General features: G+C 34.6%; 1 protein-coding gene and 1 non-coding gene across 3 annotated transcripts in view; both read left to right on the plus strand.

The window, feature by feature from the left end:
• The window catches only part of LOC112049762 (uncharacterized), a 105,991-nt gene that overhangs the window by 7,932 nt on the left and 71,232 nt on the right, over nucleotides 1–26,827 (plus strand). The gene's annotated exons all lie outside the window — the stretch shown is intronic.
• Nucleotides 2,831–2,903, plus strand: Trnar-acg (transfer RNA arginine (anticodon ACG)). Its single transcript has one exon. It is a non-coding gene; the product is annotated as a tRNA-Arg (tRNA).

Below are 26,827 nucleotides of genomic sequence, written 5' to 3' on the forward strand. Positions count from 1 at the left end.
AGCGCTCCGCCTCGCGTGCCACCGATGCGCGAACTCCCGTAGCTTGCCGAAGTTGACCGCCGAGCTAACGAGATCCTGGTAGTACACCGGTCCCGCCTCTTCTCTGACGATCCCTTTCAACATTGCACTCCGGAGGTCCTCGTACTCGCCGCATTCCCACAGGACATGGTGGAGGTCTTCCTCCGCCAGCCCACACACACAGTCGCCAGTCTCGCTGAGGCACATGTCACGCAGGCGCTTCCGGAAGCAGCCGTGACCCGTCAGGACCTGCGAGGTCTCATAGTCCGGCGCGACCCAGGTCGCCCTGAGTCGGCCAGCCACGTCCGGGAAAAATCGACGTAGTTCACTTCCCTTCGTCTCATTCGCCCATCGCTCCTGCCACTCGCGGGTCATGGCCGACCCGATTTCTAGCTTACGCCTGCTCCACTCCCCTTTGGCCGCGGTACTACGCGCCGCATCCAGCCTGGCAGCACGGATCACCTCGAGATCTGCCGGCAACACGCCCGCCAGAACGGCGAGCGCAGCGGCGCTGTTCGAGCGGTAAGCCTTGGTCAGAAGAACCAAGGCCGGCCTTTGGGCCCTGATAAGGGTCGTCCGAACGACGTAGAGCGTTGCCCTCTGAGCCCAACACGCCGCAGCATACACGACCGTCGCTACAATTCTCGGAGAGCAATTATTACCGTTTCGACTGAACTACGTCAACTATTTGGAAACCGACAAAGTTAATTTCTCTCGGGCCGAATAATTAGATACGTTGGCCCGGTAACCTAAGTCCCCGCAAAATGTTGTTTGTGAATGCTTCTACCATTCTAAGCGAATTCCCTTTTGTCACTATTTTTAATTGACCATTTTAATTTTTATGCGAATATTTTCTTCACTTTATATTTTTTATTCTGAGCAAAATTTTGATCCTGCTCTCTTTTATACAGAAGTGGGAGATTTGCAGGACGTTTTTGCAATGCGGCATAAACTAGTCTTAAGTTTTCAGATCAACGTATGATGTCAACTTTATTTGTGTTTGTCTAAACTTAGTTATGTTAATGTCAATCATATCAATTAAATTGTGTTTTCTCAAGTGCTACTCGTAGTTATGTACACGAAAGCGTTTTTTAAAATGTCCGTTTGTCTTTCTGTTTTTCCGGGCTTTTTTTGTGTTTAAGACAGCTGAACTGATTTTAACGAGACTTCCTCTGGAAGATAGAGGAGGTTATGGAGCAACATATAGGCTACTTTTTATGCCGATTTGTGAAAAACTGAAGTTCATGTCGCCGGAGTCCGCTAATGTGTTATAATTTCCTACATTAACGCTTAATATCATGTCTACACTCCAGTGAAATAGTAGCTTAACATCATGAGTCATCAAATACAATTCGTACTCTTCGTTCATTGAGTAAAGGTTTTAAAACGATGACATCAATTTCGTAACCATTGTTAAAGATACATTATTCGAATGTACACTAATTTTGTTTATTTAACTTATATAACAGTGTGAATACCGTAAAATGAAACATCTGTCGAAGATCTCACAAACGGTTGCGAGTCCGTTAGTGCTAACTGCTAAGGGGGTCACGCGCCCGCGCGCGATGCGTCTTCATGGCTTTGCGTGCGTTGTACTAGACTCAGTATTATAGTATGAGAGCCGAAGAGGGGATTGTTGGATATACTCGCACGTCAACGATATATCTCGTGATGATAAAACCATATTGTCAACCAACAGCAGCGAACTTAAGAATATTGGTCTCTCTTTTTTGTGATGATGACGATACAGAGAGTGATATTTTCGATCCGCTGTTATTGGTCAACATATCTATTTGTGTTCATGAAATATGTCGTGGCGCATAGAGTAAGCCTAATGTAGGAAAGCCCTAAATATTGATGAGTACGTTTACTTTATTTACTTCAAAAATATTCAACCAGCACTTCAGATTAAGGTGCGGGTTAGCAAATAGCTAAACAGTGTGCATTGTCAAAATCTGACAATATGAGCCCAACCGAAAGTGGATGAACTTTTGTGTTTCTTTTCCACGAGCACGGTTATTTTTTTTAAATTCAAGGAAATTATCCAAGAAAAAAAAAAGATGTTAAATTCCGCAAGTAATGAAAATTTTGTCTTGAAAATCTGTAGTTTTCCCCGCTTCCTCTAAAAGATTGGCGTTATGTTATAATTTATTATTTCTATCATAATATAATGATTAGATGATATGTAGAATAAATTTATTTATTTAAATAGAAAAAAAATATTCTTATCAACCAAATGCAATGAGGCTCGCTTAAATCCAAATTTAGCATCATGGACTCCCATACTAGCCATGCGATTGCTGAAATAGTGATAAATAATTTCAATCCCACATACACGAAGTAGGCAACAAGGTCGTTCAATTATTTTTCACAAGGTTCTGGTAATGGTCGTGCCGATATAATGTGAATGAAAGCGAAACGTCTGACTCATTCAAAACGAAAACCTCAATAGGCTAAAAAACTTTAAAATAAAAGTAGTCACACGTGGATACAATTACACAGATACGAGTAATAGACGTAGGTATAGTTTTCTTTCTTCTATACTAGTACTAGCGGACGTCCGCGACTTCGTCTGCCCTTAGACCTCTTTAATCCTGCCCTGTCGCAAAATCCGTTCTTAGTGAAAATATATATTAAGATTATAAAGGTATAGTTTGTGGTATAGAATAATAGCAGTAAAATACAATTTTTTTTTAATAGTTGAATAAAAACGATGTAGTATACTCATACGAGTAGTAGCTTTTATATATACATATATACGAGGACGACTCTTGCATTTATAAGCTTCTACTTTTTCGACGATTGCCATAACGGTCCTGTGGCGCAACGGATAACGCGTCTGACTACGGATCAGAAGATTCCAGGTTCGAATCCTGGCAGGATCGAAACTTTTCTTTTAGGAAAATATATATTGTTTTATTTTTCTCAACATTTTTTTTTAATTTTTAATTAATTTTCTAAAAAATGTTTTTTTAAGTTTTCGATTAATTAGCAAAACTGCTAAGCATCCTGACTCTGCCCTAACAAGCTGCGGCATAAATAAGCGAACTAATGAATAATCTAGGATTTTCAACGCAACCGACATCTGGGACAATTTCTAATCCGGCGGGTATTCTAACACAACGTAATAAGGTTTATTTTCGCCTGTCATCGGTAAACTGCGCAAGTTTGCAGCGGCATCTAAACTATCTGGCACGGAATAAATTCACTCGTCTAACTGGTTTCTTGAGTAGGCACCTATTTAAAATTTTAAAAGTGGATTTGTAAATTCAAAGGATGGCATGTTCGTGATAAAATGTGCTTGGATTTAACATATTGGTCAACGGTTTTGTATAGTACACTTAGCAGGTAATGTGGCTAATGTTATAAAAATAGACTCACCAGGTTTAATATGTATAATGCTAGCTAATGACGATCAAGTATACCCACGTTTCTGAGCATTAGATACGTATTTTATACCATGTAGGATTGTATAGTTACAAATACAAACGATAATACCTAATTAGGATACGTCTGGAATTATTTTAACTTTAATTTTAGAAATATTATATCGCAATATAGCCCTTTAAAATTTTTACAATTTTTATCACAGACTTTCTTTGTAGTATACATATGTTGTAATATAAAGACAACATATGTTGTCTTTGGTATAATGAAGTTACAGTTTACAGTTTTTCCGTAATAGTAAAAATGCTTTTTTCATTTACACTGGACAACAAAATATATTTACTAAAGATCTTTTGACAGCTTGTTAACATTGTATAAAATGTTTCCGTGTATTTCCTATTATTTTTTTATCCGCCAAAGCCGACAATCAGTAAAACCTTACAAATCTTCCGAAAATATTTGGACAACCGTTGAGCGTCAGAGTTTTGCATCGAAAGTTTACACGTCTGATTTATTAAAAACGGTTTCGGAAACTGAATAAAAAACACCATTCGTGATTACAGTTTACAGTTTTAAAGGAATTGTAAAAATATTTGTTGCATACCTACTTTTTAGCTAACTTTTTTATCGATTTAACACACATACATTAAAACAATTGTACTTATATTTATCTCCGTTTCTCTTACCTGTAGTTAGTAGTAGAAGGTATAGTGTAAATAAATTAAAAGTTTGATTATTATGTCGCTTTGTATAAACTATCAGGTCAACTTGTGTTACAAAGATAAAAAAACAAGAAATGTTTTTTTTTTGTGTGGGTATTTTTTTTATTTAAAACTAGTTGATGCCGCGTGTTTTCACCTATATATAGCCTATAGCCTTCCTCGATAAATGGGCTATCTAACACTGAAATAATTTTTCAAATCGGACGAGTAGTTCCTGAGATTAGCGCGTTCAAACAAACAAGCTCTTCAGATTTATTATATTAGTATAGATTCATTAATGCACAATCAAGTAATTTATTTCATATTTTCATCAAAAATTACTAACTTTATTAGATCTCGTCATCACTAATTTTCATTGCGAATATTATGAAACTTGAAGTGAGAATTTTATTCAACCCTTTCAAAGTTTCTTAATACTTAATTCCTAAGTAAGTAGAAGTTAATATAACTTAAATTTGCAATTAAATAATAACTAAGTGCTAGACAATCTACTGAGTTCAATACACACCCTGCAAAGATTTATTTTTAGTTCGTAAGGCGACTGATCGTCTCACACTCCCACACTCCTCCAGTCTACAAATATAAAAATAAAGCTTTAAAATAGAGTTGATCCAGTGAACTAGTTTTGTTCGGATCCAAATACAGAATAGGAAGCATCGGTTGGGTTTTTATCTGTATAAGTAATACAGCCTCCCTCTGTTCCCTTCACTTTATGACCTTGCCTCTACGCAAGGCTCGCTGTCGTTCACCTCGTAGGAATGTGACCAATAATGCAGGTTTGTTGACAACTGCAGATATATTATGCCTCATAACTTCATAAGTAACTGAATATCTAATCAATATGATTAGACTACATACACATAGTTATGGAAAACTCCATCACTAATGGATTTATAGACGTGCCAGTTAGAAGAACATAATATGGATATACAAATATTCCTTGTTCAGAACAGTGTCCTAACGTCAGATGCTATCGGCTATAACTTCTAAGGCAACAAAATTTCTGAAACCCAAATTGCCTATTTCTTATATTAGAAACTTCAATCTAATATCCGCAATTACACGTATTAGTGAAGATTTTAATATTTTTAATTCCTACACAGTCGTAGTAGACAACAGTTGAATGAAACAAATAAGCTTTAAGCTTAATAAGTATAGCAGAGACTGAGACACTTCGTGCAAGGAATTTGTACTTCAATGTTACTGTGTTGTTGAATTACTGGCATGTCTTCGTCAACATGAGACTTTTCTTCAAAGTCTCATGTACTTGTAATTTCAACTTTAAGATCGGCACAGCGCAAAACTGCTTCAACTTCAAGATCGACACACAGCAATAGTGCTTCAACCTTAAGATCGGCACAAAGTAATACTGCTTCAACCTTAAGATCGGCACAAAGTAATGATACTGCTTCAAACTTAAGATCGGCACACAGTAATACAGCTTCAACCATAAGATTGGCACAAAGTAATAATACTGCTTCAACCTTAAGATCGGCACAAAGGTATAACACTGCTTCAACCTTAAGGTCGGCACAAAGTAATACTGCTTCAACCTTAAGATCGGCACTCAGTTTAACAGCTTCAACCTTAAGATCGGCACAAAGTAATGATACTGCTTCAAACTTAAGATCGGCACACAGTAATACTGCTTCAACCTTAAGATCGGCACACAGTAATACAGCTTCAACCATAAGATTGACACACAGCAATATTGGTTGGCCGCAAAAAAAAGCATGATGGTTGTACTTCTCCGTGTAAGCTTCAACACAAAGCTCTACTACTAAAATCACAATAATGTAGACTTGGATTAACAGAATATGTTTGATCAAGTATTTTCTAATCAAGAGAGAATAGAATAAGACATTTTGACTTTAAACATTACATGGGTACTGGTAAGGCTGTCTAATATTTAATCCCCGGGTAATTCAATTGTGATTTATTAAATCATTAGTTACAATGCTGTCGACCTTCGCTAGGAATGCTGCCGCCATATTGCTAAATGAACCGCCTGTACTAAATTACAGATCGAGGAATAAAGCTCATTTAAATTTAACCTATTAATATTAAATTATTGACGTAAATTTGTACTTTGATATAGTACATAATTAGAAATAAAATGTAACATACACTTTGCACATACCTACTACAGTAAAACCGAATATTAATAAAAGTACTATAAGCTGCACTTACGGATAAAACCATTTGATTATACATATTAAAGACATCACAGTTTTTTTTCTTATTACTTTATTTATAGTTAAATATAAAACACTACTTAAATTATCGATTTTTTTTAAACAGACAACAAAATAACAAATATCTTTAACCTAAAATCAAACTAATTTATATAATGTCTATCAAAGGAGGCAGGACCTCAGTTTTATTAAATCTATACTAATATTATAAAGCTGAAGAGTTTGTTTGTTTGATTGAACGCGCTATTCTCAGGAACTACTGGTCTAATTTGAAAAATTCTTTCAGTGTTCGATAGCCCATTTATCGAGGAAGACTATATATTATCCCCGTATTCCCATGGGAACTGGAAACCCGCGGGTGAAACAGCGCAGTGTCAGCTAGTAATCGATAAACTTGTAATTGTAAAATTCGGAATGAACCTAACACATTACAATTTAATTTGAATTGTTAGCAATTAATTGTTAGATCCAAAATTAAAATCAATGGTATTGAAAATTGCAGTAAATCTTCGAACCATCACTGGTGACTGACGTTTTCTTTAGTGAAGCTTACCCAAACACGTGATAGAAAATTAATACACCTTTGCACGCTTGTCCTTATTCAAACATAATATCAACGTCATTGAACGCCTCCAGAGTAAGCATAAAGGCTTACACAATGCAAGTGCTTACACGACAAGCTGGTTTTCATTGTGTACAGTATACATAACAATAATCAGCGCTGTCTAATCACCCACAAGTGCTCAAGGCGTTATTGCACGAAGTTATTCTAAACCTAACCCACACCGCCACTTCGAAACCACATTATTAACTTCTATTGTTGTCATTATAATCTTTGACTCTTTATATTTTAATTCAAGATTTCACTTTTACAGTGTCAGTTACCATCATATTTCCTTGTTAATGTTAAATTGAATTTTATGGTAAAATAATATTTCAATCTACGTTGAATGTGAAGTATTACAGTGCGCCTGTTTTTGCGCATATAGTTACGTGTGCTCTAAAATATTATCTCCTGTGTGGATTGATGGAAGACAAGACTACCTATTTAGATGCGTCCGATTATTTACGGCAATCCTGATGACATGCTCGTACTTCGTACATTTTGTTGGTACAAAAACAAACATACCGATCAACTTGAGAACCTCCTCCTTTTTGAAGTCTGTTAAAAACAATAAAACGAATTTTACGTGTAGGATTTTTAAAAAATTACCATAATGTATGTTATTTCTGTTAGTATTTGTTGTGGGAAAAGAACTTACGTAACAGAAAATACGAATAAAAAGTGCAATGATTGTCTTGTATGATTTTATCGTAGGTCATCTGACCTAGCAATATCTATATTGAAGGAAAAAATACAACAATCACACTAATTATCGTAAGTCATCTGACCTAGCAATATCTATATTGAAGCAAAAATTCAACAATCATTTTAATACTATAATTGACAGTTTGCGTGTAAGTGTGTATGTTTGTTCCTCCTTTACGCTGCGGCTACTGAAGCGATTTTGCTGAAATTTGGAAATGGAAATGGATTTTACTTTGGATTAACACATACTTTTCATCCTGGAAAAATCCATGGTTCCCGCGGAATTTGTGGATAACTGAATTCCACGCGGACGAAGTCGCGGACGTCAGCTAGTTGTATCTAATTATCACAGACTAAGTCGTCTGACCTAATAATATTAAATAGTATCTACCTATTAGCGTAAAGACATTAATGAAACTCAATTAGCAGTTTGGCTCGATTAACTAATAATATAGAAACAGGTTATCTAACTTTTGTAATTATAGCACATAGCCCAATGTTTCTTAGATCCCATTTTAACCCTGCCCAAAGAAATGAGTGTTAGATCAATTTCAAATATTGCTTGCGCCTATGTAAACTCCTTACCCAAACGTGAGTGAAATCCGATATTTATTGTTCACACCAATGTGCCACAAAAGTCGTAAAATATCAGGCTTAGAGTAACTTACGTTTATATACGCTACGATGGTTATATTGCCAATAGCGCTATATAAATAATCTATTTTTAGTCTGCCGCGAGGCTACCTATAAAAACTATTGTTGGTACTGTCACAATACACTTGCTTTTTTAACGTTAGACGAACGATCACGTTCTATATTTGGGTCAAGAGGCGAGCAAATAAATCAAAACCAATTGCAAAGACTTGTACCTACCTACCTACGTAACACTCGGTTACCGGTTTACATTTAGGAAAATGTAGGTAAATGACATAATCCACGCATACCATACCGCTTTTTGTTACGCAATGAAAGTGCAATTAAATATTTATTTACGATTTGGGTTGCTTAGAGATTTCACTATGCTTTAGAAAATAATCCTTTGAAACAATCATTCTTCGAGATTTCAATAAAACCAAGCCGACGATAATTGTCTATACGAGTGAGGTATAGTTTACACTGAAAGAATTTTTCAAATCGGACCAGTAGTTCCTGAGATTAGCGCGTTCAATCAAACAAACAAACTCTTCTTTCGCTTTATAATATTAGTATAGATACAGAAACACTCAGAAGAATGCTCAGGTGCTGGAGAGAGCAAATTGCAAGCAGGAGCTGATGATAACTGTAATGAAGCGGATGGTTGCATTTTTCGGACATTTGCAAAGAGGACGAGTTTCCTAAGTTGATCCTAGAAGGCAAGATAGTCGAAAAAAAGGCACCAGGGCGACAGCAACGTAAATAGGTGGATGGGTGGTGGTCCAAAGGTTATAACAGCCAGCTGAAAGATATTTCAAGTGATCGGAAGAGTTTTCTCCGTCTGACCGCCAAACTTCAGTTTGAAGAGGGCACCTCATGACGATGATAGACTTTGTGTTGTTTGTTATCTATATATATAAAAATGAATTGCTGTTCGTTAGTCTCGCTAAAACTCGAGAACGGCTGAGCGGATTTATCTTATCTTGGTCTTGAAATGTTCGTGGAGGTGTAGAGAAGGTTTAAAAGGTGAGAAAAATCAGAATAATTGCCGGGAAAACCATAAAAACAACCGTTTTCTATTTCCCATACAAACGTTTAAGAGTCAAGGGGTAGGGGTGGGGTAGGGAGGGGTAGGGTAGGGGTAGAGTAGGGATAGGGAAAAAGTGCACATAAGTCAAAGCGAAGCTTGACCGGGTCCGCTAGTCCAAAATAAAATTAATACTTAGGCTCGTATTGATTATTATAAAGTGAACTTATTTAAGATAATGTTGATTTGATAACTGGCATTGTAGAAATTTCTTTAACCAGCAAATAGCGATGAAGGCAGTTCAAACAAATATTCTCACGTATGTAATAGATGGGTAGCCACATCAACTGAAAACGTGCCGTTCATTCTTCTTACGTGACTCGCCCACAATGCTCATTCTCTTTAGTAAAATCAACATCTGTTTCTATTTGTTCCAATAATAAATATATCTCAGATCGAAATAATAAGCTCTGGAAAAAAATATTTGTGAAGATTCTCTACATTTACTTTATACTACGAGAACATCTTCACTAAGATAATAGAGAGGTAAACTTTGTGAGTTTATTAGTAGGGGGTAAACTCTGGATCTATTAAACTGATTTTGAAAATTATTTTACCAATAGAAAACCACATTATTTATGAATGTCACATGCTATATAAAAACAAATATAGTAAAACCTCTAGGCGTCTGCTAGTACGAGTATCTATACTAATATTATAAAGCTGAAGAGTTTGTTTGTTTGCGTTAATCTCAGGAACTACTGGTCCGATTTGAAAAATTATTTTAGTGTTAGATAGCCCATTAATTGAGGAAGGCTAATATCTCCGTATTCCTACGGGAACGGGAACCACGCGGGTGAAACCGTCAGCCGGCGTCAGCTAGTATTCTATAAGTGAAGGCTTATTTTATTTGTTATCTAATGGCAATATATTTACCGAACCCATTATTTTTGATATTGAGCATAGGTAAACTTCTTCAATTTTAAGTCACAGAGACATTTATATTGTCTAAAAAGCTTTAGCTAGATCGACAGATAGAAGTCCGAAGATGATGTTTATTATTCTACTATCGTCCAAAAGCCATTGTTAGAATGCGGTTAGAATAATAAATCTCAGTTTCGCAAAGCAATCGTGCTAAATATCCGACGATACCAGTCGCTCCCAGATGTACTCGAAAGCGAAGCTATTTTTGCGTAATTCCTCACTTGTTTATTGCTTCCTGAACTGCCAAATTCAGGGCATTAGATATCTACGAGGTTGCATAACATTCGAGTTTCGTGAGAAAATGTGTTTAGGAACTTCGTAAAGAATTAAATATGTTGTAATATTGACAAGTAATATTACAAAATTGGTAAAGTTTAACCAACCTTAATTACTTACTCGTACTTAGTAAATTGTAGATACATTTGTTCTTTGTAAATAGGATTTATGTTTTGACTTTTTTGCCAGTTTTACTCGTTTAAACACAAACCATGCATTATCTTTAGGAGATCGGTGATTATCTTACAAGTAATGTTATTAAAACTAATAAATTTTGGCTATATGTATTTAGTTAGTTATAGTCTAAAATTGATAATAGCATTACGGAGCGACATTATCACTCTGTGTTAAAGCTTCTGAATAAAGATTAAAAAAAAAGGTCAATTTCGAAAAATAGGTAAGGTATTCTTAAAATATTTAACTGCAGAGTTTCTTGCCGAATTTTCTCAATAGAATCTGTTTTCCAAACTAAATAGTATATTACAATAGATAGACATTTTTTTTTAATAATAGACTCAGACAAAAAGAATGTAATATATTACAAGTAGTACGTGAGAAAAGGCGTCGCTAAACATAATAATATTTTACGAGTTTGATACTAAGTATCTACTCGATCGTGCTTATGTCAGCGGAAGAATCGCAAGGTCAAGAGTTTGCTTAGGCTAGCTCTAAAAATTTTATAATATACCTTTTTTATGAAAAACTAGAGCCAACCGGCACTCCATTGGCATCAATTCAGCTTGTCCTACTACTAATATTAAAAACGCGGAAGTTTGTATGGATCGTCGTGTGGATGTTTGGATGTTTGTTACTCTTTAACGCCGCTACTACAGAATTTGGCTGAAATTTGGAATGGATATGGATTTTACTCTGGATTAACACATATGCTACTTTTTATCCCGAAAAAATCCTTGATTTCCTGGGATTTGCGAAAACTGATGATTTTGATGATATGAATTCTTGTTACTCTTTCACGCCTCGACTACTGAACCGAATTAGCTGAAATTTGATATTGAGAAATATTATAGCATAGATTAACACATTCATTCACACATTCAACAAAAATTCATGGTTTCCGAGGGATTTGTGAAAAACTAAATTTAACATATAATTAATTCGATTTCGAAATGAAGGTATGTAGTTATTTCAAGCAATAATAGATAGTATATTTGGGAAAACTACATTAAAATATAAGTATTATAAGGAAATTGGCGTTTCCCCACCATAAAAAAAAAAAAATTGTTTTAGATGTTCTTTTCTTGGTAGGTAAAGATTAGGTTTTTGATATAATAAAACATTTTAATTCAAAATTCCTTGTCTGCAGTGAGAGTTACAATATGAATAAAAATCAACTTACGAACTTTAAAAACAATTGAAGCCTCGAGAGCCATCCTACGTAGAGATCCCCGCTACTTATTGAATAAAAAGGTCAGAAAGTCAAAATTATACACGCTAGTATAGACTTTATTGTTATAACATAAATGCGATGATAGCGTGAAGGTTATTAGTTACCTGACCTTTAGCGTGGGACGGACGGCATGACATTTATAAGTGACCTCTTCAGACAGATTTCATATACAATGTATCTACAGTATACCAAATGAACCTTAATACAACCGTTAATGAGAACTATTATCTTAATGATACAATAACACTGATAGTAATAATAAATAGTAGCTACATGTTTCCATCAGAAATCCAATTTTCCTTTTATTCACGAGTAAATATCATGTTATCTTTCTCCAAAATGAGAAAATGTCACTAATCTTACAGTTCACTGATTGAGGATGATTTCTAAAAGAAATAAAGCTTAGTGCAGTATAAACAAAATTCACAGTCATTATTTTGCTATCTGACTCATTCAAAATATGCAGCGTCTCTGTAAAGACTAAAGTTCAAGGCTGAAGTTATACTAGATAGAGATATTTTCCTTTAAAACTAGTTACTTGTTTAGCGCTGCTTGTTTTGCAGAACTGTGTATAAATTTATTTGTATAGTGTGTAATCGCAGGGCAGGGCTCAGGGCTGTTATAGCTAGACCTTCATGAATTTTTGACGTGACAAAAAATAAAAAAATTTCAATTCGAAAAAAGATGACGTCATGCGTCGTTCCATCGCTCTATGGTTACCAACTTCTTTTTTACAAGAAATAAAGTATGTTCTGCTCTATGAAGATTATTAAACAGTATTTTTTTCTTTACTTAGGTGATTTTATACATTAAATTAAATCTAGCATAACCAGTGTGTAATATAGCACACAGTTATAGGTAGGTTAATAATAATAATAAAAGCCTTCATATGCTGATTTTTTTATTATAATTTGTCTTTGACACTGATTTTACTTTCTTCATCTTGCTCTTAGGCATAGGCCTCCTCCAGACACATCCAGTAGGTACTCTGTCTCTTGCTTTCCCTCTACGTGTGCCTCCTACTGTCTGAGGTCATCCTCCCATCTTTGGCAAGGGCGACCTCTTTTCCTTTTCCTGTGCTAGGATACCGCTCTGTCACATCCCTAGTCCATTTATCTCTTTTATCCCGCATGTCCTCTCTATTTCCACTTAAGCATCTTAATTGTTACTGCCACTGTTTTAGGTAGGTTATATTTAATTAAATAAAAAAAAATAAGGAGATTATAAGTGTAATGAACTGTTGCAGTAATGTGGTTTGAAAGGATGTTAAAAGTGAGACATACTTATTTTTTTTTTGGGGTGGAGCAGTTGCTTTTGGGGAGACGTAGGCACCAACTCCGTATTATAGTTGTAGCACCAAAAATAACTCATGAGTTTGTGGTTAAATATTTCAATCATTTGATTTTTTTAAAGTTTTCTTTATAATTGTGTGGTGTGTCCCCTCATTAAAGGGGGGTACTTTAATTTTGTTTCAATATAAAAATAATTTACTAAATGAAGTCGTTAATGGTTATGCTCTAGTCAGTTCGAATTTTAAAATCTGCTAAGCAAATGTAGTCCTTATGCCATACACAATAGGATCTACGTCAGTGATATTGTATAAAAAATATTAACCACATCTTCATTATTGAACAATGTGGTCAGCATATATGATATAAGAAAAACCCTGACGTGTAAAAAACGTGAGCAACATTTGAATTACGTCATCATTATTTATTTATAACTGACTGATCCGGTGAACTTTAAAATTCATTGTGTCTGGGTGCACATTAAATGTTCAAATTCATTAATTCCGTCTTTTTTAAGCGTCGTTAAACTCGATAACGCATAGTCAATATTATCTAATGATCCTTGGTAGCCTAGTGGATATAACCTCCTATTCCAGGGGTTTGAATCCAGTCCGGGGCATGCACCTACAACTTTTCAGTTGAGTGCATTTTAGGAAATTAAATATCACGTGTCTCAAACGGTGAAGGAAATACATCGTGAGGAAACCATACCAGAGATTTTTTTTAATTCTCTGCGTGTGTGACGTCTTGCAATCCGCATTGGGCCAGCGGGGTGGACTATTGGTTTAATCCCTCTCATTCAGAGAGGAGACTCGAGCTCAGCATGAGCCGAATATGGGTTGATAATAATGATTAACTAATACATAAATAATACCGTGTCACAGTGTTTTTGATCACTCTTCTCCGAAATAATTCTAAATTCATTCCCAATAGTAATCACGATTTTCAAAATCATACATTTCTTTCATATAAAATTTTACAGAACAACGTTTTCCGATTCAACTAGTAATTTATAAACATAACAATATTTTATCCGTTACAGTAAGAAATTTAAATTACAGTAAACTTGTTTCCCAGGCGTTTCAAAAAGTCACAAAAAAAAATTATCTATACATTTTTCAATTCAAAGCGGCGATATCAACTGAGTGCGAAATATTTTCGCCGCTACAAAGTAAACAATGAAGGTACCGAACAATACTATTGTCAACAAAACCGAAGCACTAGCTTTGGACGGCTGCGACAACTGAAATTAAGCACAAAAGTCCGCTAAACGTAAAAGTAAAGAATAAAGATCTTTCGCTTCAAAAAACAGGCGACGTTTCGGCTGACTCTCGTTAGTTCCATTCAGCCAGCGTCCGCGGACTTTAGAAAGGCCTTTTTTGTGCTCTCCGGTGCTTTTATTAACGCCTGTTCGTCCATCGGTGCGAGTAAATAGCAGATGTGTACTGTTTTTACTGCAGCCTAATGAATGCCACGTTCATAAATTGCTACAAAAATGTAGACGCGACAAGGGAAATTGTTAATTCGCGAAATAAAAGCCCAACCGCTGCTCATTTACATAAAACACGGATGAAATAGGTACCTACTGCTAAAGAGCTGAAACATATTTTATATATTGTACGTATGATAACAAAAACAAGACTTTACTCTCTTCAGGTTGAATAATGTTGTAGGAGTTTTTATGTTTTGAGTGAGCGTAGAATTTTAATATGTTATACCGCAAACACGTACCTACTACCTTAGTAGTAAATTACTCGCACGTAAATATAAATATGCTATAAGTATAATAGATCAGTATAAATAATATATCCAATGATAATTTTATACTATAGACAGGTTATGTCCCTACAAAATCACCGCAAATTGTGATCCGAATTTAGCTACATCATTGAGCACAATTTTGTTTTTAATTGCATTATATATTTATGTATATATAGTTTTTACATTCCTGAACACATAACTCGACATTGTAGATGATATTTAGGTATTATTTGTTTAAATAACATCTGTTGCTTAATAAGCGACTAAATTAAATTAATTCAATTTTCCACATTTGTCCGCTTCAGTTTTGATGCGCCAGTGCTCCATCTTTAGTATGAAATATCATTATACGTACCTACCTACTTACTAACTGCGTAAGTAACAGTTGCATTGTCAAAATACTTTTCCAAAAAGCAGTATTATTCACTCACGGATGTCGAAACTAAAGCTTCGATGAGTCACCGGTAAGGTCGGCAGGTAGATCCTTTTTAATCGCCGTGAAGGAATGCAATAAAATCTTTTAATTTCGGCGTCGACAATATAAATAGTTTCAAAAACTGGGAACAAACTATTGGCTTTGTGCACTCTGCTATTATTATTTCTCTATTCACATTTATGGAATGTATCTTTGTAAGATAACATGACAATACTATGATGATATTTTTAACTTACTAATAACAGCCTCAATAGATTAACGGTAAGAGCGGTCGGACTCATCACCGAGTGATTCGATCCCCGCCCGATGGTCTATTGTCCTACCCACTCCTAATACCGACCTAATAGTCTTTCCCGACTATAATATAATATATAATAATATAGTTGGAGGGGAATGGGGATTATGGTCATATTTAAAAATATTGCAAATATTCTTTTATAAAAAAATAACAAGTAAAATAAACCGTTTACCTATATTCGTATTATTGAATACAGATTTCAAATCAAATATTGTTGCTTTGCTTTATTTTTAGTTTTTTCTTAGTCCGCGTAAAATTTAGTTTTTTACGAAAACCATGGATTTTTCCGGGATGAAAAGTAGCCCTTGTGTTAATCCAGAGTAAAATCTATTTCTATTCCAAATTTCAGCCAAATCGCTTCAGTAGCCGCAATCTAAGGAGGAACAAACATACTTACACTTACTAACTTAGTGTGATAGTGTGAAAACTAAACCTATCGATGAATAAAGTAACTAGGAGGTTCAAAATAGATTGAGATCGTTGCACAAATCATTATTTTTTAACTCTCTCCGTCAATATTTCTTCAAGTAACCATTAACACATGACCTTATAGGATACCTCACAATCACTTACAAATTCCACATCAGTGACTAACCGGCATACCTATCTAATATTCATTTATTTGATTGTCATGAATCATCATATTATTGACTTAATTAAAATATTATAACCAATGACCGAATACATTAAGTAAATACCTTATTTCTGATAGATATCATTCCACATAATATTCACCTAAATAACGAAGACTGAATGAATTCAAATTACGAAGTGTCTTTAGTATATTCATATCCATACTATCATAAAATAATAGTCTGTAATATTTAATTAACATCACGATAGATTGAAACATAGTAATAAATAAAAGAAATATCATATTATTACAGACTTAACAAACATAAAAAATATTGTCTTCAGGGTAATAGCAGTTCTTTTTATTAGGACAAGTCAAATACAGATTATGAGGTTTTGTAGAGAATCGAATCTGTAACTGATCGAACCTCCTGGGAGAACCTCTCTGGCGAGAATCCCAGCACTACCGACTGAATAATATGAATATGAATTTAAACGGTATTGTTTTTCGATAATGTGCCTATAATCAAAAAACAAACCATTATAGAATAAATCTATTGCCCTGTTATATTGAATTGTATGGTCATTATTGGAAATAAAGGGCCCGCATTAAATTTTATCAGCCGTTTTTGCGTATGAATGAGCAACATATAAGAGCGTATGGTGTCAACATCCGCGTTATTCTAACATAAGTGCTTTTCTCACTCATTTCCCCGCTGTTCAAGTCGTATCTACTGCGGAATAGAATTTTTATGGTAAAAGTGAAACGGCACCACACTAGGTTGAACGACACTAAACATTTCCTACGTAATGGCACAGTTTCCTTACATCTATGCGTCGATAGAAAACACTGTGATATACAATGATTATTTATTACTATAGATATGTTACGTGCCAACAAAATCGCCACAAAAAATGATCCGAATTTTGCGACTCCACTGAGCGCACACATGTACAATTTTGTGTTTACTTGCATTGTATATTTATGTAACTATATAGTTTTTACATTTCCTGTTTATAAACACAAAAGTATACACATACAACTCGACATTGTAGACAATATTTAAGTATTATGTGTTTAAATAAATTTCGTTGTTTAATTAATTTAAGACAATAATTATGCACATTTGTCCGTCCAGTTTTGATGCGATAGTGCCATATCTCTAGTATAAATTATCATTGGCAATATACTCAATGTGTATCTACAACACATTTTCACTTAATTCACATTTAAACTTAATTCGTATTTCATCATTATTAGCAGCTAATAGTTATTTTTTTCTGTGTGTAACTTATTTTTAGGAGGTAGAAATCTGGTACTATAAAAACTGGTAATTCAATTCAAAATACCTTTTGAATTGAATGATTTCTTTTAAATTACCCTGAAGACAATATTTTTTATGTTTGTTGTGACTGTAATAACTATAATAAAAACTAAAATTTATTATAACTTAAAAAAAATCATCAAATCAAAGTTGTATTAAAACGAAATGTTCACCATAGTCAATGTTATGCATACAAATAATAAGGTTACGTTCCACTTCAACGATTTTTGACTTCGGTCCAACTTTATCTATTTATTCGCGCTATTGAGGAAATATTGTGCTAGATTCTTTCTTTATCTTTTTTATAAGCAATTTGGGATAAACTTCTATAAAAGATCTTTTGCTGTTTTGTGGCGCTTTGTAGACTATACGTTTTCAGGACGTAGATTTATAATGTCTATGTGTAGTCTATTATCATTTATCATGTCGGAGTCAAAAAAGTTTCTATTCTTTTCTTGAGTTTTTAGACACAAACCTGTGTACGACAGGTGGGAGGGATGATTGAGGTTTATAAATCGTAATACTTTTCCGATGTAATATTTTTATTCTCGAAAGAAACTGAGGAAGCATGTTTTATTAAAAGCCATCGAAGAAAGAATAAAACCTTGATTGTGGCTTGTCTCAAACCATCGAACACGAAATTCGTTTTGTCTACAAAAAGCGTTCTATATTTAAATTTCGTGTAGTAGGTACGCATGAAATTCAATAATGGAAGTCTTTGAATTACTCTTGGACGACTCGGTACCGACTTGGTTTGTAATCTTTTATACTTTGTAAAAGAATATTATTAAATTCAACGTACTATAAAGTTATTGAAGTGATCCCTAAGTTAAACTGATTATAACAAATAAAAAAAAAGGATTACCCCCTACAACACCACAAACTTAACCTCTTTATAATCTTCTATAATATAAAAATGAATCGCTAAATGTGTTGATAAGCGCAAATCTCGAGAACGGCTGAATCGATATGGCTAATTATTTTTTTAGAATATTCCTTAAAGTACGACGATGGTTTTTACGGAGAGTTTTTTTTTAATTTGGCTAAGCAGAAAGAACAACACGAGCGGAAAAGGGGAGTGCTAATCGATTGTCAAGGAATTCCTCTACCCTAGTTACATCCATTGGTCACAAGTTCACTTTGCTCGGAGATTTTGCCTCTAAAAATAAGTCAAAGCGAAGCTTGACTGGGTCTGCTAGTATGTATGTATAGTAGTATGGATTAAACATAGGCTGTATTTAATACATCAAAATCGTTTGACCCCGTAACAACAAGGTTAGAACCCGTTAAACCAAACCTATTTGTAGCCACAAGTGGTAGCCGATTGGCCGATTGTTATTAGTGTCATGTCGTTCGAATGGCGAGAACTAAATGCGTAAAGTATGTAACGGTGTTAGTTCAACGAACGGAAAGTGGTACTAATAATAATATCTGCACCTGCCATACACAAGGAAGCCTGATATTGGTCCGTGTGTCACATATGGCATCCTTTTGTGAAACAGGAAGAGAGGAAGTGTCTAGTTCGTCATAAAAGGTATCGTTTAATGCTGCATTTAGTAACGCAGCCTAATTAATAAAAACTTTATACTGTTATACATACTCGTACTTACCTACATTTCTATCATTCCAATTTTTGATAGCTTAAGTTATCATCATCATTATGAGATGATGGATGTCCACTGCTGGACAAAGGCTCATAAAAGGACTTTCAAATAACATGGTCTTGAGCCGCCTGAATTCAGCGGCTATTTGTATTCAGCTAGATATTGTCGTCCGTCCACCTATACTACAGCCTTTCTTAGTACTCATTAAGAAAGGCTGTAGTTTACCAACAATCAAATTAAAAATGAGAGTATAAATCACTAGTCATTTCACACCTAATAATAATTATAATTAAATTGTTCGTAAATTAATGAAAATATTTTTTTTTAATAAGCTTGTATCAATTTGATATGGTTAATATATTTTGTATAACATTTTATGAACATGATGAAATGACATGCGTTTTCTACCTTCATTTCTAATTTCTTTGTTGGCAAACAGTGCTGATCAAGAAAAGCTACAGTATTTTGGAGCTTGACCAACGCTGTGTTTTCCACAGTAACCTCTTAAATAGACATTTCATTTAACATATTATAATAAAAAAATAGTTCGTTGGGCATGCTTGCTGAGGTAAAGGTAATAATTTCACTACCAGTGTTTTCCTCAGACACAGAAATGCTGTTTGATGTTAGATACGCAAAGCAGTAGTATTCATATTATGTGTCAAAAATTGGTCGTTGTGTGTTTAAGGACAAGCAAAAGTTCAAAAACTACAGTTTTCACGGCATTAGGTAAAGAAATTTCAGCAGCAGCCTGAATTTATCTTCACTTACGCTCGTAAGTAAGAAATAAGAGTGTTGTACTTACATGTGACCGAAATAGCAGTATAACTCGGGCGTAAATAGCTTCATTTTCAGCCTCGACAGTAATGCGCCATTTGCAACATAATTACTAGTACGAGTGTAACACGAAACAGAGTTCCATTGTTAAAAAAAAATGAGATTCGAAATAAAAGTAAAACTGCTATAACCGACCGCAAATTTCGAGTTTCGCCGCATGTGTACGTGAGTGAGAAAATAGTGCTTTTGTGACATGTCGCTTAACTTACTTTTAATCGAGACATATACATATGACAATACGTTTTTTTGTGATATACATACTTGCACGTAGAACTTTCGTTTCTTAACAAATGGCCATTTAAAACTTTTTCCGTTTACAACTCTCTCATTTGAGAGACGTTATGTTAATTATTTCCTCAATTAATTATTTATTTATTTATCATTATAATGTCAACGTAAGTTATTATATATTATTATACTTGTAATAAGTATCTTATGTTTTATTCAAACTTCAATGGCTAAAAAATTAATTCAATAAAATATGTCTTTCTCACAAAAAATATAGATGTAGGTACCTTCACCAAGTGGCAATTAAAATTAAATTATCAATTAAAGTAAGTTTAATTTTGGATGATTCATTCCAATTGGATCTACTCAAGCGAGCACTATAAAACTGATTACGTCAATAAAAGTTCATGGTTCAATGACATTTATTAAAAAAAAAACAATGGATGCGTTCTTTTTGCACAAAACAGCTGTATAATATTACACTATTAGTAAAATAAATGTTAATATCTATTATACTTTTAGAATAGAATTATAAGAAACGCCCCAACGTAGTAGACTTTGTTGATAATGTAGCTTTCCATTGGTAAAAAAATTAAAATCTGTTTATTTGTTTGGGAGTGAAAGTTTGACAAACAAACTCACATTCTCATTTATAATATTAGTTAGGATGTATACTAAATATGTGCTAAGCAACGCGGAATACTTAAGCAAAAGCAAACACATAATACAACCAGTTACCGACTGTTGACTTCCCATTTTCTAACGAGATTTTTTTGCTTCGAAGCAGGAAAGTCGCGATTCGACCTTCTTTCCTGATACTAGTGCATAAGTGGAAATTGCCACTTACATATTTTGTAATGATGGAACATTTTAACTAATTGAAATTATTTTAAAAAAATATTCTAATTTTCACAACAGCTGTTTGTGTATAACATTTTGATTTAAAATAAATATCTTCAATAATTAATCAATAAATATATATATATAATAAATCAAATTGAATTGTCTGTCTCAAGTGCTTAAAGCTATTTACACATTTCATCATCATGTCACCCGATGGACGTCCACTGCAGGACATAGGGACTTCCTATAGGGACCTTTTGTAGGGACTTCCAAACATCACGATACTGAGCCACCTGCATCCAGCGAATCCCCGCGACTCGCTTGATGTCATCAGCCCACCTAGTGGGGGGTCGACCACTGCACTTAGTGTAGGCTCGCCATTCCAGCACCTTAGAACCCAACGTCCATCGACTCTTCGAACTATGTGCCCCGCCCATTGCAACTTCAGCTTCGCGACTCGTTGAGCTACTATACGATACTAAAACATAATCAAGCTTTTTTTTATTTGTCTGCCTGTTTTCTGTTTTTCGGGTTAATCGCGGTATTCATGTGACTTTACTGGAAGATAAAGGAGGTTATAGAGCAACTACTTATTGTCCCGAAAAAATACATGGTTCCCGTGGGCTTTGTGAAAAACAGAATTTTACGAATACGAAGTCGCAAGCGTCTACTAGTAAATAAAATAAACAGAAGTGTGTCTTTTAAAAAAAATAATCAACTAAGTTAAGTAAAACTGTTCTCTGGTTTAAAAAAACATTTTATTCAGTGCAATGAGGATGAGTTTCAAGCGGTACCAAAATATTCAAGCGAGAAACATTGTTTTTAATAGTTAGTGGAAACTTGCTACACTCATTTCGGTTCATAAATCATACAATGTTTTCATTGCATCCTAAGATTTGTTGGAGCGTATATTGTTTGAGTAGAACGCAGTCGAAAACTGATTACGTTGTTAAATTTTCATGGTTCATTGACATTTTTACAAGCAACAATGGACATATGTTTTTGCATGAACAAACAAATTTACTGTTTAATTTTAGTACTAGTAATACTCCTGTATACTATGCTACTAAAATAAAAACTGTACACTTACAATGTGAATTAATATTAGTAATGTAGACATGCATAAAAAACTAACCTACTTAATTACAGTCATACAAATCGGTCTTCAAGTAATCGCGTAATATGCATATAAAAAATCTCCTCCTTTTTGAAATCGTTTAAAAAGTAGCCGAAAGCCCTGTGAAAATATTATTATTTTTCAGGTTCAGATTTTGTCACTACATTCGATCTCAAGTTGTCTGTTTTACGTTAGCAAACTTTTGGAGATGAGCAGTTAAAAGACAAATAAAATTATTTAAGAGTATGCAATATGTAATTTGGTGGTTACAAATGGTTCTGGATCTCAGATTCTGGAAAAGTTAGGAGCCTGATATTTGGGTAAATGATATTTCAGAGTGTTAGCTTCGTTATGACTATACAAAATACACAATTTGTAAAACTTTTCTCGATAGTTTATTTTTTTGAAAAATACATGTTTTGCTCACATTTTGCTTTCAATCTCAGGAAAAGCAAACTTATTTTCTTAAATTTTTGTTTTGTATAGAAAATTAGGTATATATCTTGAACATGGCCATTTTGTTTTTCGTTATGTTGTTTAATTTACTTGCAATTAGGTAAAAATGGTTTTGGCGTTCATGTCATAAAATTTGCGTCGCACGTGAAAGTCATAATTCGGCGTCTCGCTTGCGCTAATCTAGTAGATTTTTCCCGGAAAACTCAGGTATTGTTGCCACATTTCCAATAAATGCAACGGCATTACACCCAAGTCTCATATAGATTTTTGTAAACATCATCAAACAAAATTTTGTTATTCGTCCTACGTTACGGCCTTCAAAGCATCCTCCATCCAATATCGAGAAAGGAACGCAACTCGTTACTAAACAGCCATATAAAGGAATGAAGTAACAAAGTAACAATAGCTAATTTCCGATCTCTAAGCCAGTAGAAAAGTTCGGCCTACTGACCGAGTAATTCCCTTAATCCCGCGTCTCAGCTTGTCTGGGTGCGGAAACACCTACTTACTCAGCGACGTGTACTCCCAATGTAATTACTTACTAAGCGCGTTAAGACTTCAGTTTCGAACTTCCTGCACTCTCCACAGAAGTGTTCAGTTGAATATGACTTAGCGTTAGACTTACATTACACTTGTATTAACACAAAAAGTTATAGGTAACCTCAAAGATCGTAAAGGTGAAGCTATAGACTTGAGAATAACCGCCCTAAATGTTATTAAATACGTGTACAAGCGTATGCGCAAACACAAGTGCGCTTTCTATTCGTATTCATTCACAACGAGATAAAGTACGATAACGAAAACGACTTTCTATAAAAAACCCCAAATATATTTTTATTCTTTGTCTAATCAGAGATAACAAAAAAATTGTTTGGACTCTAATCCTGAACATCATTATCAAATTCAAATTTAAATTTCATTTATTTCAATCGGGCTTAATTAATAATTAATTTACAAGCACTTTTGAAAAGTCAAGTTATGTCATGATTTAATAATGATTTATCTAGAGCCGTACTTGTTAACAACAGTACCAATGCAGCCATTTTGATTTTCGTAGATTTATCATCCATATCCAGACCTACCTTTCACATCTAAACTCTAAACCACTCAATAAATTTTGATGAATTTGAGATAAATGTATCCCTGGATGTAATTTAATTTTACACTAATTACTCGCAGAAGAAGCCAAGGGATGTGATGGTTTGGTAGAATACGTAAGAACGAGTGAACAACCATAGAGCCAAAATACGATCGTAATAACAGTTAAAAAAAACTAAACGGCTAACTGCACCGAAATTTTGAAACAGTTCCTTTCTTCCGAGCATATTCAGAACTCTTTCACTTTGAAATAGCTTATGAATATGGAACACGCGTACAGCGCCATATCAGGCGGTGAGATAGGAAAAGGCGGTAACTGTAAAACAGTCAACAAACGCATGACACTGACAATGAGGCATTCCGTATAAGGTGACCGTCACGTATGCTAACCTACGTGGTCGGCTTCAGTGGATCAAAGCACGTACGACTTTCCAACGCGTTGTCGCAAAACATTCGTTCGCTATTGAGATCAATTTTGAATAGCTATGCATTTTTTGTATTTTGTTATTCCAGTTTCACTTGTCTATGAGTATACTATCCCGCGGCATCGACTGCCCTTAGACCTCCTTAATTATTCTTCTAAGTTGTTAGCGAAAGACTACTAACTAGAATCTGTAGAGTCCTTTTTATGAATGAAGTCCCGCGTCTAAAACCTGAACTAAAATTGACAGCGCCTTTAGAGTGCCTTCCAATTGTTGGACACGCGAATTGTTGGTATTTTATAGTGACATTACCGCAAGGATAATTATTAAAATAAGTATTTACAAAATATATGAAGTTATTTCTTATTACAATAAAAGACTTCATATTTTCCTTTCATTGTTTTAATACTATTATTCGATAAATAAAAGAAGTATTCTCTCTTTTCATTACGAAATGGTTCCAATTATTTTGCAATTATCACTTCACTTAGAGGTATATTACCTAATTTACAGAAGCAATTCGTAATATTATTTGGAAATGAAATGGGCTAATATGCTAATTTTGTCTAACGTAATAATTAATTCATAAAATATGTGTAATTAGCGTCCAGTATTGTGCCACATGAAGTTTCCGCGGTTCTGTGCTCATAGAGCATGAATACACAAAATATATCACTTTATAATGAAAACAGATATCCGTTGGACAGAGTTAATGTGTGCCAACCTTTTTAGGATTAAAAATTATATAAAATAATATTAATTTAAAATGTACGTCGATAAGAAGCTACTATATAAGCCACAACAAATGCGTTTAGACGGGATATCATTTAGCTTGGGAGTTTCTTTAGCCACCTTCCGATCACTAGCTTCATTGCAAATTTCAAATTTTTTGAGGGCCTCAATATTTTTGGGAGGAATTTACAAGACGGAGGGCCTGGGTTCGATCCTCAGTAGTACTGATTGAAGTTTTCAAAATTGGTCCAGGTCTGGCTGATGGGAGACTTCCATCGTGGCTAGTTACCACCCTACCAGCAAAGACGTACTGGCCAGCGACTTAACATTCCGGTACGATGTCGTGTAGAAACCGAAAAGGGTGTGGATTTCCATCTCCTAACAAGTTAGCCCGCTTCTATCTCAGATTACATCATCACTTATCATCATTTGAGATTGTATTCAGGGGCTAACTTGTAAAAAAATGCCACAACAAATGCGATTAGATATCGATGTTGTTTATCTTGAGAGTTTCTTTAGGCACCTTGCGATTACCATCTCCATTGTAGGTAGTTAGCTAGGTGATATACCGAAGGCATTGCCACTGATGAATTTAATTTTCATTCCAAGCAAACCTCAGGAAGTTATCTTAATTCCAATCGTATTTCTAATTTTTCGTATGAAAAGAAAATTCCAAATAATCTTCCGAATCCGATCAAACCGATAGTATAAAATTATAACGCCTTTCCAAAAATATTATCGCGTATTTTGAGAATTATTACTTTTAAAAATTTTAATATGATAATAAGTCATTAAAGGATTACAAGTATGACGATATCTTCACAGTATTTTTTCGTGTTGAGTAAGTCCCGATGGCTCCATGTGGGACCACTACGGCGTCACCGGGGGTTTGGGCGAGCGCAGGAGCATCGCCTGATGAGACCCGAAGGCTGAAATAAAGATAGAGGACGGAACAGCTCTCTAAGGGCGTCTCCTATGAGACTCGGACCTCAGCTTAGAGGACGATGCGAGAAGGTGTAACCGTGACCTGCAATATCTTCACAGTTGCATGAGAAAGTGTAGGTAGTTAATATAATACAGTGTTTCCTCTAGTACCTCGGAACATAACACTCAATGTAGGAGCTTCATCTTAAGTGCACCGTAAGTCGTAACTTACAGTTACGCTATGCTTGCTGTACACTCCATGAAACTGCATATAAATTATAATATCTAATACTAGGTGAAGTAGTCTAGTAGGTCTAGTAGACACCAACCAATTTATGCAACATAAATTTGACCTGTTAGAGTGTGGGAGAGCTGTGATAGCTCAGTAGATATGACCTCTGCCTTCGATTCGGAGGGCGTAGGTTCGAATCCGGACCGCGCCATGCACTTCCAACTTTTCAGTTATGTGCATTTTATGAAATTAAAAATAAAGAAAAAACATCGTGAGTACCTGCATACCTGAGAATTTTCTCAATTCTCTACGTGTGTGAAGTCTGCCAATCCACATTGGGCCAGCGAGAACTATTGGCCTAGCCCCTCTCATTCTGAGAAGAAACTCGTGCGCAACAGTTAACCAAAAATGGATTGCTAATGATGATGAAATTTGACCTTCATATTGTAAACTTAGCAGAACCCCGTCTAAATTATATTAATCGAATCTAGGCTTAGATTGCATCTAATTTTATTTTCAAAATATTAGTAGTAATGGTAAGTTTATATATTATGATTAAAATAAAAATGAAATTTGCTTTTCTCAGACCAAGGCGCATTTGGATCCATGGTAAAAATTTTATTAATTTCGACTTTAATCATGACATAACTTGACATTTCAAAAGTGCTTGTAAACTTAGCCTAATTGAAATAT

This window comes from Bicyclus anynana, chromosome 12 (genome assembly GCF_947172395.1).
Source record: "Bicyclus anynana chromosome 12, ilBicAnyn1.1, whole genome shotgun sequence".
In the NCBI taxonomy this organism is placed as follows: domain Eukaryota; kingdom Metazoa; phylum Arthropoda; class Insecta; order Lepidoptera; family Nymphalidae; genus Bicyclus; species Bicyclus anynana.